The 12,893-nt window shown below is 37.0% G+C and overlaps 1 protein-coding gene across 2 annotated transcripts in view; it reads right to left on the bottom strand.

Annotated features, from left to right (window-relative positions):
* The window catches only part of klhdc8b (kelch domain containing 8B), a 536,176-nt gene that overhangs the window by 22,863 nt on the left and 500,420 nt on the right, over positions 1-12,893 (bottom strand). The window lies entirely within an intron of this gene.

Here is a 12,893-nt window from a genome sequence, read left to right as displayed (position 1 = left end):
CTCAGAGATTAAATGTGCTCCACATCTAGAACCCATGGATCCCCACAGGTCAACGCACTAGTTTAACAATATTATGCCTCAGACCTATTTTACATATTTTGTAGGAATACACCGATACCGATACGAGTATCGGCTCCGATACGCGGTGTGTGTACTCGTATTCGTACTCGCAAAAGTAATCCGATACAAATGCACCGATACCACTTACGGTCGTGTGACATTCACAGTTCAGTGCAGCAGGTACGTCACAGTGGAATAATGTGTGTGGAGTGTGAAGAGTGTGGAGATTTTTCAAAATAAATGACGGTGATAAAAGTAACACTGACTGCAAGTAACGTTAAAGACACAGACAGATACGGACGCAGCACCCTGTCCGTCCTCTGCATACATTCCATCTGTTTTCCAGGTGCTGGCAGATGCGTACCCAGACGGAGAGGGGTACGGAACAGTGCAGACCGCCGTCATCGGAAGTGAAAACGAAACTTATAACTCATTTCTCTTTTCTAAACCTTACTAGCAAAAACGCTGCAATATTAGTATCACATTAGTGTTACCTCTGTCGTCTCCATGTTTGTTATTGCTGACTTTCTTCTTCTTCTCATTAAACTTTACTCTTCTTCATGGTATTTGTCCAGTATGGTTAATTCAGAACAGCGCCCCCTGGTGGATTAATTGAGAAACGCTCATTCCAACACATTAAATGTCAGTAGCAGCACTTTGTTCCAGTCAGACTAATGACAACAACAATAAAGCACATTTACAAAAGGAACTAAGAACTAGAATGGGATTATTAAGTACTCGTATCGGTACTCAGTATCAGCAAGTACTCAAATATAAGTACTCATACTCGGTCTGGAAAAAAAGTGGTATCGGTGCATCCCTAATATTTTGCGTTTGTTGCCCCTTTCTCACTTTCATCCTATACTGTTGACATTTCCATTTTGTGTTCTTGCCTGTCTGAAGCTCTAGGGTTTGTTTTGTGCCTCTGTGTTTTCTGTTCACCTCTCTGTGACCTCCTTGTGCTTCTGTTTCCAGACAGTGAGACAATAACACAGTACTTGAGGTCAAACTGAAAGCACCACAAACCTGCTCAGTAGTCTGTGGTGAAATCTGAACTGTGCAGTTACACTGGTGCTGCTGAATGGGCAACACCCACAGCTTCAAAGTCAAACCAGTGACGAGTGTTGTAGTCAAGACCAGCTAGACCAGGGGTGTCAAACTCATTTTAGTTCAGGGGCCACATTCAGCTAAATTTGATCTGCAGTGGGCCGAACCAGTCAAATAATAACATAATAATATATACAGGGTGGGGAAGCAAAATTTACAATCAACATTTAGTTGTGTTTTCTCAGCAGGCACTACGTCAATTGTTTTGAAACCAAACATATATTGCTGTCATAATCATACCTAACACTATTATCCATACCTTTTCAGAAACTTTTGCCCATATGAGTAATCAGGAAAGCAAACGTCAAAGAGTGTGTGATTTGCTGAGTGCACTCGTCACACCAAAGGAGATTTCAAAAATAGTTGGAGTGTCCATAAAGACTGTTTATAATGGAAAGAAGAGAAGGACTATGAGCAAAACTATTACAAGAAAGTCTGGAAGATACTATTAAAGAAGAATGGGAGAAGTTGTCACCTGAATATTTGAGGAACACTTGCACAAGTTTCAAGAAGCGTGTGAAGGCAGTTATTGAGAAAGAAGGAGGACACATAGAATAAAAACATTTTCTATTATGTACATTTTCTTGTGGCAAATAAATTCTCTTGACTTTCAATAAACTAATTGGTCATACACTGTCTTTCAATCCCTGCCTCAAAATATTGTAAATTTTGCTTCCCCACCCTGTAATGTCAACTCCAGACTTTTTCTACGGTGGCCCAGAGGTGCAACAGGCCAAAAAATTATCCACTAGACGAAAAAAATTATCTACTACAAGAAAAAAAAGAGAACAGCCTAAAAAAATTATCCACTAGATGAAAAAAATTATCTACTACAAGAAAAAAAAGAGAACAGCCTAAAAAAATTATCCACTAGACGAAAAAAATTATCTACTACAAGAAAAAAAAAAAGAGAACAGCCTAAAAAAATTATCCACTAGACGAAAAAAATTATCTACTACAAGAAAAAAAAAAAGAGAACAGCCTAAAAAAATTATCCACTAGATGAAAAAAAATATCTACTACAAGGAAAAAAAAGAGAACAGTCCAAAAAAATTATCCAGGATAAGAAAAAAAAGAGAACAGCCTAAAAAAATTATCCACTAGATGAAAAAAATTATCTACTACAAGAAAAAAAAGAGAACAGCCCAAAAAAAATTATCCACTATAAGAAAAAAAGAGAACAGCCTAAAAAAATTATCCACTAGATGAAAAAAATTATCTACTACAAGAAAAAAAAAGAGAACAGCCTAAAAAAAATTATCCACTAGATGAAAAAAATTATCTACTACAAGAAGAAAAAAGAGAACAGCCCCCAAAAAATTATCCACTGTAAGAAAAAAAAAGAGAACAGCCTAAAATAAATTATCCACTAGATGAAAAAAAACATCCCCTATAAGAAAAAAAAGAGACCAGCCAAAAAAATTATCCACTAAAAGAAAAAAAAAAAGAGAACAGGCAAAAAAATTTATCTACTAGCCCAAAAAATTATTCACTATAAGAAAAAAAAAAAAAAGAACAGGTGAAAAAATTTATCTACTATGAGAAAAAAAAGAGAGCAGCCCAAAAAAATATCCACTATAAGAAAAAAAAAAAACATCATTCACCTTTTCAATTACGGGGGCGCTGTTTACCCGAAAGGTGCCTTGCTTTAAAATTAAGACCACCACAAAAAGTAAAAGGATAGGCTGAAAAATTTTAAGGCTTTCGGCTAATGTGGCTAATGCTAAGGAAGTACCCCACCGGAAGTGGAGGTCGTGCGCTAAAAAATAAAGTTATTTTAAAATATAGACATTTCCATTAATATAGTTTGCAAAGCAGTTAAATGATTAAATACGGTTCCAGTGTCTGCTCAAGGTTAGGCATGGGCGTTAAATGGTTAAGGTTAGGGTTAGGGTATGGTTGGGGTTAGTTTTCAGTGGTAAATGGCCCTTGTGTGCACTGTGTGAAGGTTCGTTGCTAAGCTAATGCTAACGCGAAAAGTTGACGGCAACTTTGTGTTATTTTATTTTGAGAGGAGGAGAAGAGGAGCTTCCTGTGGAGCTCCACTATCATGGCATTGCCCATTTGTTTGCAGGTAGACCTCTCCTCCTCAACTCAAACGGAGTGTCTTCACTAACACTAGATCAAGAAGGACATTTTGTGGAGATAAAGATGTGTGCCGTGGTACCGCAGTGCCTCGGCACCTGGCAACGAGCTGAGCTGTGGTACCGAGCCATGGTACGCGGTGCCGTGCTGGGGTACCTGGCACCGAGCCGTGGTACCGCGGTACGTCGCGGCACCAGCCGAGGTGCCACGGCACCTCGCGGCATCAACCGTGGTGCCGCACCAGCCGAGGTGCCACGGTACCTCGCGGCATCAACCGTGGTGCCGCACCAGCCGAGGTGCCACGGCACCAGGTGTCGGTGCCGCAATATGCACTTGCTGTCTCTCAACAAATGGGCGATGCCATGATAGTGGAGCTCCACAGGAAGCTCCTCTTCTCCTCCTCTCAAAATAAAATAATTTTAGAACTTCTTGTAGCGAATATTCATCAAAAATGATATTGAATGTCAGGCAGTTGAACAATTCAACACCGTAATCACACAATTGTTTACTCGCACTGGTAGTTCACAAAGTTGCCGTCAACTTTTCGCGTTAGCATTAGCTTAGCAACGAACCTTCACACAGTGCACACAAGGGCCATTTACCACTGAAAACTAACCCCAACCATACCCTAACCCTAACCTTAACCATTTAACGCCCATGCCTAACCTTGAGCAGACACTGGAACTGTATTTAATCATTTAACTGCTTTGCAAACTATATTAATGTAAATATCTATATTTTAAAATAACTTTATTTTTTAGCGCACGACCTCCACTTCCGGTGGGGTACTTCCTTAGCATTAGCCACATTAGCCGAAAGCCTTAAAATTTTTCAGCCTATCCTTTTATTTTTTGTGGTGGCCTTAATTTTAAAGCAAGGCACCTTTCGGGTAAACAGCGCCCCCGTAATTGAAAAGGTGGATGATGTTTTTTTTTCTTATAGTGGATATTTTTTTGGGCTGCTCTCTTTTTTTTTTCTCATAGTAGATAATTTTTTTCACCTGTTCTTTTTTTTTTTTTTCTTATAGTGAATAATTTTTTGGGCTAGTAGATAATTTTTTTTGCCTGTTCTCTTTTTTTTTTCTTTAAGTGGATAATTTTTTTGGCTGGTCTCTTTTTTTTTTCTTATAGGGGATTTTTTTTTCATCTAGTGGATAATTTATTTTAGGCTGTTCTCTTTTTTTTTCTTACAGTGGATAATTTTTTTTGGGCTGTTCTCTTTTTTCTTCTTGTAGATAATTTTTTTCATCTAGTGGATAATTTTTTTAGGCTGTTCTCTTTTTTTTCTTGTAGTAGATACTTTTTTTCATCTAGTGGATAATTTTTTTTTAGGCTGTTCTCTTTTTTTTCTTATAGTGGATAATTTTTTTGGGCTGTTCTCTTTTTTTTCTTGTAGTAGATAATTTTTTTCATCTAGTGGATAATTTTTTTAGGCTGTTCTCTTTTTTTTTCTTATACTGGATAATTTTTTGGGGCTGTTCTCTTTTTTTTCTTGTAGTAGATAATTTTTTTTCATCTAGTGGATAATTTTTTTTAGGCTGTTCTCTTTTTTTTTTCTTGTAGTAGATAATTTTTTTCGTCTAGTGGATAATTTTTTGGCCTGTTGCACCTCTGGGCCACCGTACTTTTCCCTATGTTTTAGAGCAAAAAAAGTAAATTTACATTATGAGAATGTTCACATCTACAAACTATCCTTTCAAAAGATGTTAATAACATGAACAAACTGAAAAAATAAGTGTAATTTTAACAATATTCTGCCTCAGTTTATCATTTCCACATGTACATTATAACTTACAGATCACAGTGGATCTACAAACACAAAATATTTAGTAACAGGCAGAATCTTGTTAAAATTGTACTTACTTCTCTTAAGACATTTCAGATTGTTCATATTTGTTCAGGTTATTCACATTTTTTGTGAAATTATACTTTGTTTTAGTGTAAATACATGAAAATATTTACATTTACAAAGAGAAAAAATTGGAATTGTCATTATTTATATGTTATTATGATAGTATTTTACTGATTTGACCCACTTGAGATTGAATTGGTCTGAATGTGGAACCTGAACTAAAATGACTGTTAATCTCCGACTGTAATTTTTGCATTTCACAAATTCATCCCAAGGGCCGGACTGAACTCGTTGGCGGGCCAGACTTGGCCCCCGGGCCACATGTTTGACACCTGTGGGCTAGGCCGAGACCATGACACTGCTGAGACCAGAGGGTATCGAGACCAAGAGAAGACCAAATGAGTTGAGTCCATGACAAGACCAAGACCACAAAAAATTGGTCTGGACACCCATCTCGAGAGCAAGACCGGTCTTGAGAACTACATCCTTGGTGGATTGTGGAGGGCTGGCATTGTCAGTTGAGAAAATTTAAACAGTGTAATATGTTTTTAAAACAGATGGATCTGACTGGTTGCATTTGAAGGGGGCGTGTTATAAATAGGGATGGGAATTGTTAAGAATTTAATGATTCCGATTCCATTATCGATATTGCTTATTGATCCGATTTCTTATCGATTCTCTCATCGATTGTCATTGGGTGAGGAAATAAAAGAGTACAAACGGGTGTGTTTGCATTAACTGTCTTTTATATTTCCATCTCTGCACAGAAAATATAATATATACAGTATGTACAAATAATAATAACGGATGACGTTGGGCCTGGTTCGGGGGGGGGGTGCAGTGAAAGTGAAACTAAAGACGCTTTACTAATTCCTCTATTGCTGCATTTCTACTTCGTGGAACCAGTTCGACTCGGCTTGTCTCCCATTGTTGTGCACCTCATTTCCTTTCCCCTACCTTCGGAAACTTGTATTTGAGGAGTTACAACATTTGTTGCCCGCACTGGAACTGGCCCGGCGTTCATTCTGCAGCTACATTCACAAGCGCCGCTAGGAAGCATATCAAATACGTGACATTCCTGTAAATGAAACACATGATGTGGACAAATGTTTGAGGATATTGGAGGGATTCCACCCTTTTGAAGACATGGAAGCTTTGCAAGTGTTCCATGTAAGCGGACCTGGTGTCGTCAGTTTCTGCCTCAACGTAGCCTTTCTGGCTACGTTCTGACCAAAACAATGCTGCATACGCGTGACCTCATCATGCATGCACAACGAAGGCGGAATCGATAAGCAGAATTGTTAAGCAGGCAAGCAAATGATTCCAAGGAATCGAGCTACTGGGAACCGGTTCTCAAAAAGAACTGGTTCTCGATTCCCATCCCTAGTTATAAATAATGATAATATTCTACGATGATGCAGTTTTTGTACAAAACCCATCGAGACTGCTATATCCGAGACCAAGACAAGACTGAAACCAAATGAGTTGAGTCTGTGGCAAGGCCGAGACCACAAAAAATTGGTCTCAAGACCAACAACATCACTACCAGTAGCTATCTTATATTGTAATACCAGCGACGACCACTAGGTACTGGCTTCAAAAAGGCCTGGCTCCTGTTGACTGAGTTTCACTCTAAAAATACTAAGTTAATATGTTTTGTTTTGATCATTCTAATTTAAGGCTTAGTGCTAGGGTTATGTGGATATGTATAAGGGTCTTTCCATGAAACTGGGTTCGTTTTGGTATCTGGCACTTTACCGCTTTTAGACCCAATAATAAAAGAGAAATTTAGACCTACTTCCCCCCAGGATGTACCTAATAATGACCTCAGATAAATGCAAAAAAAAAAAAAGAAAGATATTGAATGAACTATCCCAAAATTAATACATTTTTAATAAAATATTGAGGCCAAAAATAGGACCAAAACTGAGACATGAAAAGCTACCTAAATTTTATCTTGAAAACATGTCTTGAAATGGTCTTATATACTACTATAAATAAAGACACTGTGTTAAATTTGATGATCCAAGTGGTTTTTCTAATCCAGACATGCAGGTTTTTCATGAATCTCAGTCTCATTCCAGGTTTTATGTGTAACCCATCGTGTCCACTTGCGTTACATGCAGAACCTGCCTATTTAAACACAAATAAATCGCAAGTCATTTTGCAACAGTGAAACATTCTGCCTTGCATATTTACAGTGATTCCCAAAATAGTAGCGCGCAATTTTTGCGTCCTTTGTATCTTGGTTACACTGGGGTAATCATTACATGCAGAATCTTTCATGTACTGCTGGAATACTGACTAGTCCTAATTTCAGGGGAAAACTCAGATATCACTGAGTTGTCTGTGGATTTGCCTTGTGTAATAGTGTGGGAATTGGAAAAAAAACCTGGAAGAAAAAGATGAAAGAGTTCATTATAGAAACCTGGTGTCCGTGTTATATGTGAATTTTTATATATGTGTGTCAAATAAAAATGTGTTTTATCTGAAAAATAGTTTCTCTTTTATCTCAGTAAATTTTCGTTTTTAAAATCGACCCAAAGTGCTTCCAAATTTGCTTCATAACATTAGTCTACATCTGGTTTGAATTTTTAGCCCCCCTGTCCTGCTTTGAGGGACCAGTTTCATAGAAGCACAAGCAGCAGAAGAGAAAATGAAGGAAGAACAAATTCTCTGGTGAAACAAATGACAGAAAGATGAAGAAAGCAAACCACGGTAACATGATGAAGCAGTAGGAGGTAAAACACACCAAGGTTATAATAGTTTGGGATTTTTCATTATAGTTTAGTTTTACTTAGTTTGGACTTTTTTTCTCTTATCAGTTAGTTTTAATTAGTTCTTTGAGCAGATTTGCTATTTTTTATTAGTTTGCGTTATTTTCTGAATCCTTAGTTTTAGTTTAGTTTTAGTTTTTTCATATCTTTTCTCTTCTTCTCTGTCGTTTTCAAATAAATCCCTTACAAGACTCTGCTGCTTTCTCCCAACTTTAGTCTCCATGTTTCCAGGTAGAGTGGGGACGAGAAGACGACTCTAAACGACAGGTGACGAGAAGTGATGGACCGTGAAGTGTCGTATGGTGCCGCTAGCTAAAATTGCTCGATGGAAATAAATCGATTTCGTATCAATCCGACTTTGACAAAGATGAAAACGAAGGGAATTTTATCCATAATTTTTATACGTCTTAGTTAGTTTTGTAAACACACAATACAGTTTCAGTTAGTTATCGTTTTTTTCTTTTAATTATAGTTTTTATTTATTTCAGTTAACGAAAATGTTTTTGCAATTCCAGTTAGTTTTCGTTAATGATAATAACCTTGAAACACACCTGTACCTCAGCAGATTTTGGAGTATCCTGACACACCTACAGCACCATGGCGCCACCCACTGGCCGACACACAGTACATTCATAGCTTTATTTTTCGAAATATTATGTCCAAATACCAGTTTCAACATCAACATTTCATCGTGTCAGTAAGCTAGTGTTTAGTATCAGCTGATCCATGACTGCTCACACATGGCTCTGACTCCTATCCTGTCCATCTTGTCCAGATATGATCACTTTTGGCTCCAAAAAACACAACAACACAAGAATCCATCATCTCCTGGGTTCAAAACAACAGATCAACAACCGATGGATGACATCATATTAGCTGTGGATACTTTTTATATACAATCGATCATGTCCTTGTGCCCCGATACCACACACTATTAGTCATGTTGTGCAGCGGTCATCTTTGAACTCTGTAGTTTTTACCTCAATGGCTGATAGGCCATGAGCTATTGTGCGGTGTCGTCTTTGTCTTCATCGTTGTCATCTTTGTTTGCAATTTCTTCAAACATCTGTGACTGGTTGGATTCATTTAAAATTTTGTATGTTGATTTTTTGGGACAATATCTGCAAAATTTGTACAAATTTCTGAAATATCTAAAATGTGCCTTTACTTATAAATGGTCCATATTTTGATGGTTTATAACATGGAAATGGTTACAGATATCAATATAGTTCTTATTGAGCACTGATGGGAAGTTATATATGGGCTTCCATTTAGGTCCATGATCTTTGACCTTCAATGACCTTGAAGGGTCAAACTCAAGGTCACCATTGTCTACATGTCAACAGTCTTCCTCTCCAAAACTACTGATTGGATTCATTTCAAATTTTATATGTCGTCCTTGGGACAATGTCAACAAAGTTTTTTCACAGTTTTGAAAAAATTCATTCATTCATTCATTTTCTGAACCTGCTTTATCCTCACTAGGGTCACGGGGGTCGCTTGGAGCCTATCCCAGCTACATAGGGGCGAAGGCAGGGTACACCCTGGACAAGTCGCCAGTTCATCGCAGGGCTAACATTTTGACATTTTGAAAAAAATATTTTAAATTTTTTAAACTTTTTTGAAATATTTAAAATTTGCCTTAATAATAATGGTGCATATTTTGATGGTTTATAACATCAAAATATGCACCATTATTGATGGTTTATAACATAGGAATGGTTACAGATATCAATATACACTCGCAGATTTTTAATTTTTTTAACTTTTTTTAAATATATAAAATTTGCCGTAATAATAATGGTGCATATTTTGATGGTTTATAACATCAAAATATGCACCATTATTGATGGATTATAACATAGGAATGGTTACAGATATCAATATACACTCGCAGATTTTTAATTTTTTAAACTTTTTTTAAATATGTAAAATTTGCCTTAATAATAATGGTGCATATTTTGATGGTTTATAACATGGGAATGGTTACAGATATCAATATACACTCACAGTCGATGAAAACTTTGAGACCATATTTTTCTCGTAATTTTTATTTTGAAACCCTAAACTGGAATTTTTTCATATGAATCATTTGTTTAGGATATTGGCATACAGAAACAAAAATATAAAGTTTCAAGAATAATTTCAAAACAAAAAACTTAACAAAAGAAAGTGGCACCTGCCAAACACAAAGTCATAACAGTCGTTTGCTTCAATGCAGGCGGTGATCTGTTGGCGCATGCTTCGGAGCCTGTCACATTGTGGCGTTCATCCAGGTTTCTGATTGTGGGTTGGGAACAGCCCATACATACGCCTGGCTATATCACTGTAGCTCAAACCGGCCTCCACCATACCCAGTGCCCGGAGACGTTCACGTGATAGACGTGGCGTGATGCCGTTCACTGGACTAACAATGGTGGCCTTTTTTGGGCCTTTATATAGGCCTTCAAAACCAATCCTCAAATTGTGCAGATACCCACTGAGTATTGCTCAATGTGTATTTGGTCCACTTTTGAAAAGACCAACCCATGTGCAATGAACCGTGACAACATGACAACTCATCATTATCTCAACTGCCCGAGCACTAAGTCATCAATAAATCCACAATGAATAATAACAACCCCCCTACAAGTCAAAATATGCAGACATTTCTACCTCAAAGTTTCTATTGACTGTCAGTATAGTTACTATTGAGCACTGATAGGAAGTCATATATGGACTTAGATTGAATTAGTTGAGTTCTCCTCCAGTGAAAGTACCACCCACTTCTAATGAGAGATTGATCTCCTGCATCAAGACCACAGGAGTCTAACGTAGCAGCAGAACCTGACAACCTCACAAATCCAAGTTGTTCCTGATTCTTGATAGAACATCCTGGTGACATACAGGGACATTGGTCCTATTTTTGTGTATAATATCCATCTACCACCTTAACAGCTTTTCTAAAGCATAATCATGAGCCACAACATTGCTTGTAGAAAGCAGCAGTACAGCTACTAGCACCCAGGATGCTGACTTAAATCTCATTTAAGTCATGCTGTGCCTCAGCAGGTCTCAAAGCGGGTCAGCCACTGCTCATTCCCATCTGACTGTTGGCTGTGGATTTACAGTCAGAGGTCCACTTGAAGACCTGAACGGATAAACTCAGAGCTGCAGCAGTTTTCAGTGGGAAGTGTATGTGTTAGATGTTTGGTGATTAACACATAAAGACCCAGTGCTACTTTTGGGTCAGTTCCCAAATGAATTTTTCTCTCTATTTAACCTTTCTTAAGTGGTTTATCCTCATTTATTATAACATTATCCTATGTGTTTTGCTTTTTTCACTGTAAATTATGTATTTTCCTGTATTTAATTTAGATGTTCATGAAAACTTAGACAGTTTATTATATCAAAACAGAGAATACTGAAGAAAAAGTGACTTTTTCAGGAAAGATATTAATAACTGAGTATAAAAACAAGCATCTTCATCCACTGTCATTAATCCAACTCCATGGGTTTTACTGGTGAATCAATGTTGTAGAAGATGATGGTGTTTCTACATTCAGTAGGGAGCCTCTAAACATCCAAATGGGTCATATCTGATGACCATGAAAAGATGAAAAACTGTATTTTACACCAATTATTTACATGAATTGATAGGATTAGTGGATCAACAGGTATTAAACAGTTTAGTCCAGTAGATGCTTTTAGTTGCCGTTGGAGGTTTGGGTCTTTATGGGTTAATATGGCATAAATGGGGCTTGTTTGTGTTTTCTTTGTCAGACAGAAAACATCAACTATTGGACTGGAACTCAGATGTATGTGCACCACATTCAGTCCAGAGCTCTATTTGTTATCGTTCTTACATAGGAAGTTTCTGCAAAGATTAAAGACTGGGACACCTGCTATGTTATTGAAAAAATCTATTTCAACCCCATCTAAACTTCTGCTTTGTGTTTAATTGATTCACCCTCGCTGTGTGAAGGAGAGATTCTGCAGGTCTTTCATTCCTGCTGCTGTCAGATTCTACAACAGGGGTGTCAAACTCATTTTACTTCAGGGGCCATATCTTCAGTAAAATAATAACATAATGATATATAAATAATGCCAACTCCAAACTTTTCAATGTATTTTATAGCGAAAAAAGTCAAATTAAATTATGGAAACATTTATATCTGTAAACTGTCCTTTTAAAAATGTGAAAAACATGAACAACCATGAAAAAACTGAAATATTAAGAAAAATAAGTGCAATTTTAACTCTATTATGCCTCTGCTTATCATTTGTAAATGTGCATTACAACTTACAGATCACAATGGATCTGCAACTACACAAAATATTTTAGTAACTGGCAGAATATTAGTAAAATTACACTTACTTCTCTTAGGACATTTCTAATTTTTCATATTTTTTTTTTTTATGAAAGGCTAGTTTGTAAATGTACACAATTTCATGTAATTTAACTTTTTTACACTAAAACAAAGAGGAAAAATTTGGAATTGTCATTATTCGCAGGTTTTTATGATAGTATTTTACTGATCTGACCCATTTGAGACTAAAGTAGGGCTTTGTACGACCCTTAAAGTAAAAGGATTGACTGGTTATATCTTGAATGTAATTTTTGCATTTCACAAATTCATCCTATGGCCGGATTGGACCCTTTAGTGGGCCGGATTTGGCCCCCGGGCCACATGTTTGACACCTGTGCTCTACAACGAACATTATTAGCTCTGTCGTCCATCTGCAGTCACCCTGTGGAATACTTTTAGTCACTCACTGCTGATCACTCACAGTACATAAGAGATTATTATTCTAATTTCTGTCGTCAAGTTCGAGATAGGTAGATGTGCAATCTGGGACGGATCTACTAAAGGTTTGCGTGTATAAAAACGTATAAACTCATTGCACAGGCAAAAAAATGCACAAACTGATTTGCTAACAGTGCATCTGCGTCCAGTTAGTACGTTTGCAGAAATGAATATGCAATACGGGGCGTTTACATGCAATTGTGCATGTGCTGAGAAAAGAAAATGA

The sequence above is a fragment of the Sphaeramia orbicularis genome, chromosome 7 (assembly GCF_902148855.1).
Source record: "Sphaeramia orbicularis chromosome 7, fSphaOr1.1, whole genome shotgun sequence".
NCBI lineage: Eukaryota > Metazoa > Chordata > Actinopteri > Kurtiformes > Apogonidae > Sphaeramia > Sphaeramia orbicularis.
The sequence above is the reverse complement of the archived record's forward strand: the minus strand, read 5'-3'. Positions and strand labels throughout refer to the sequence as shown.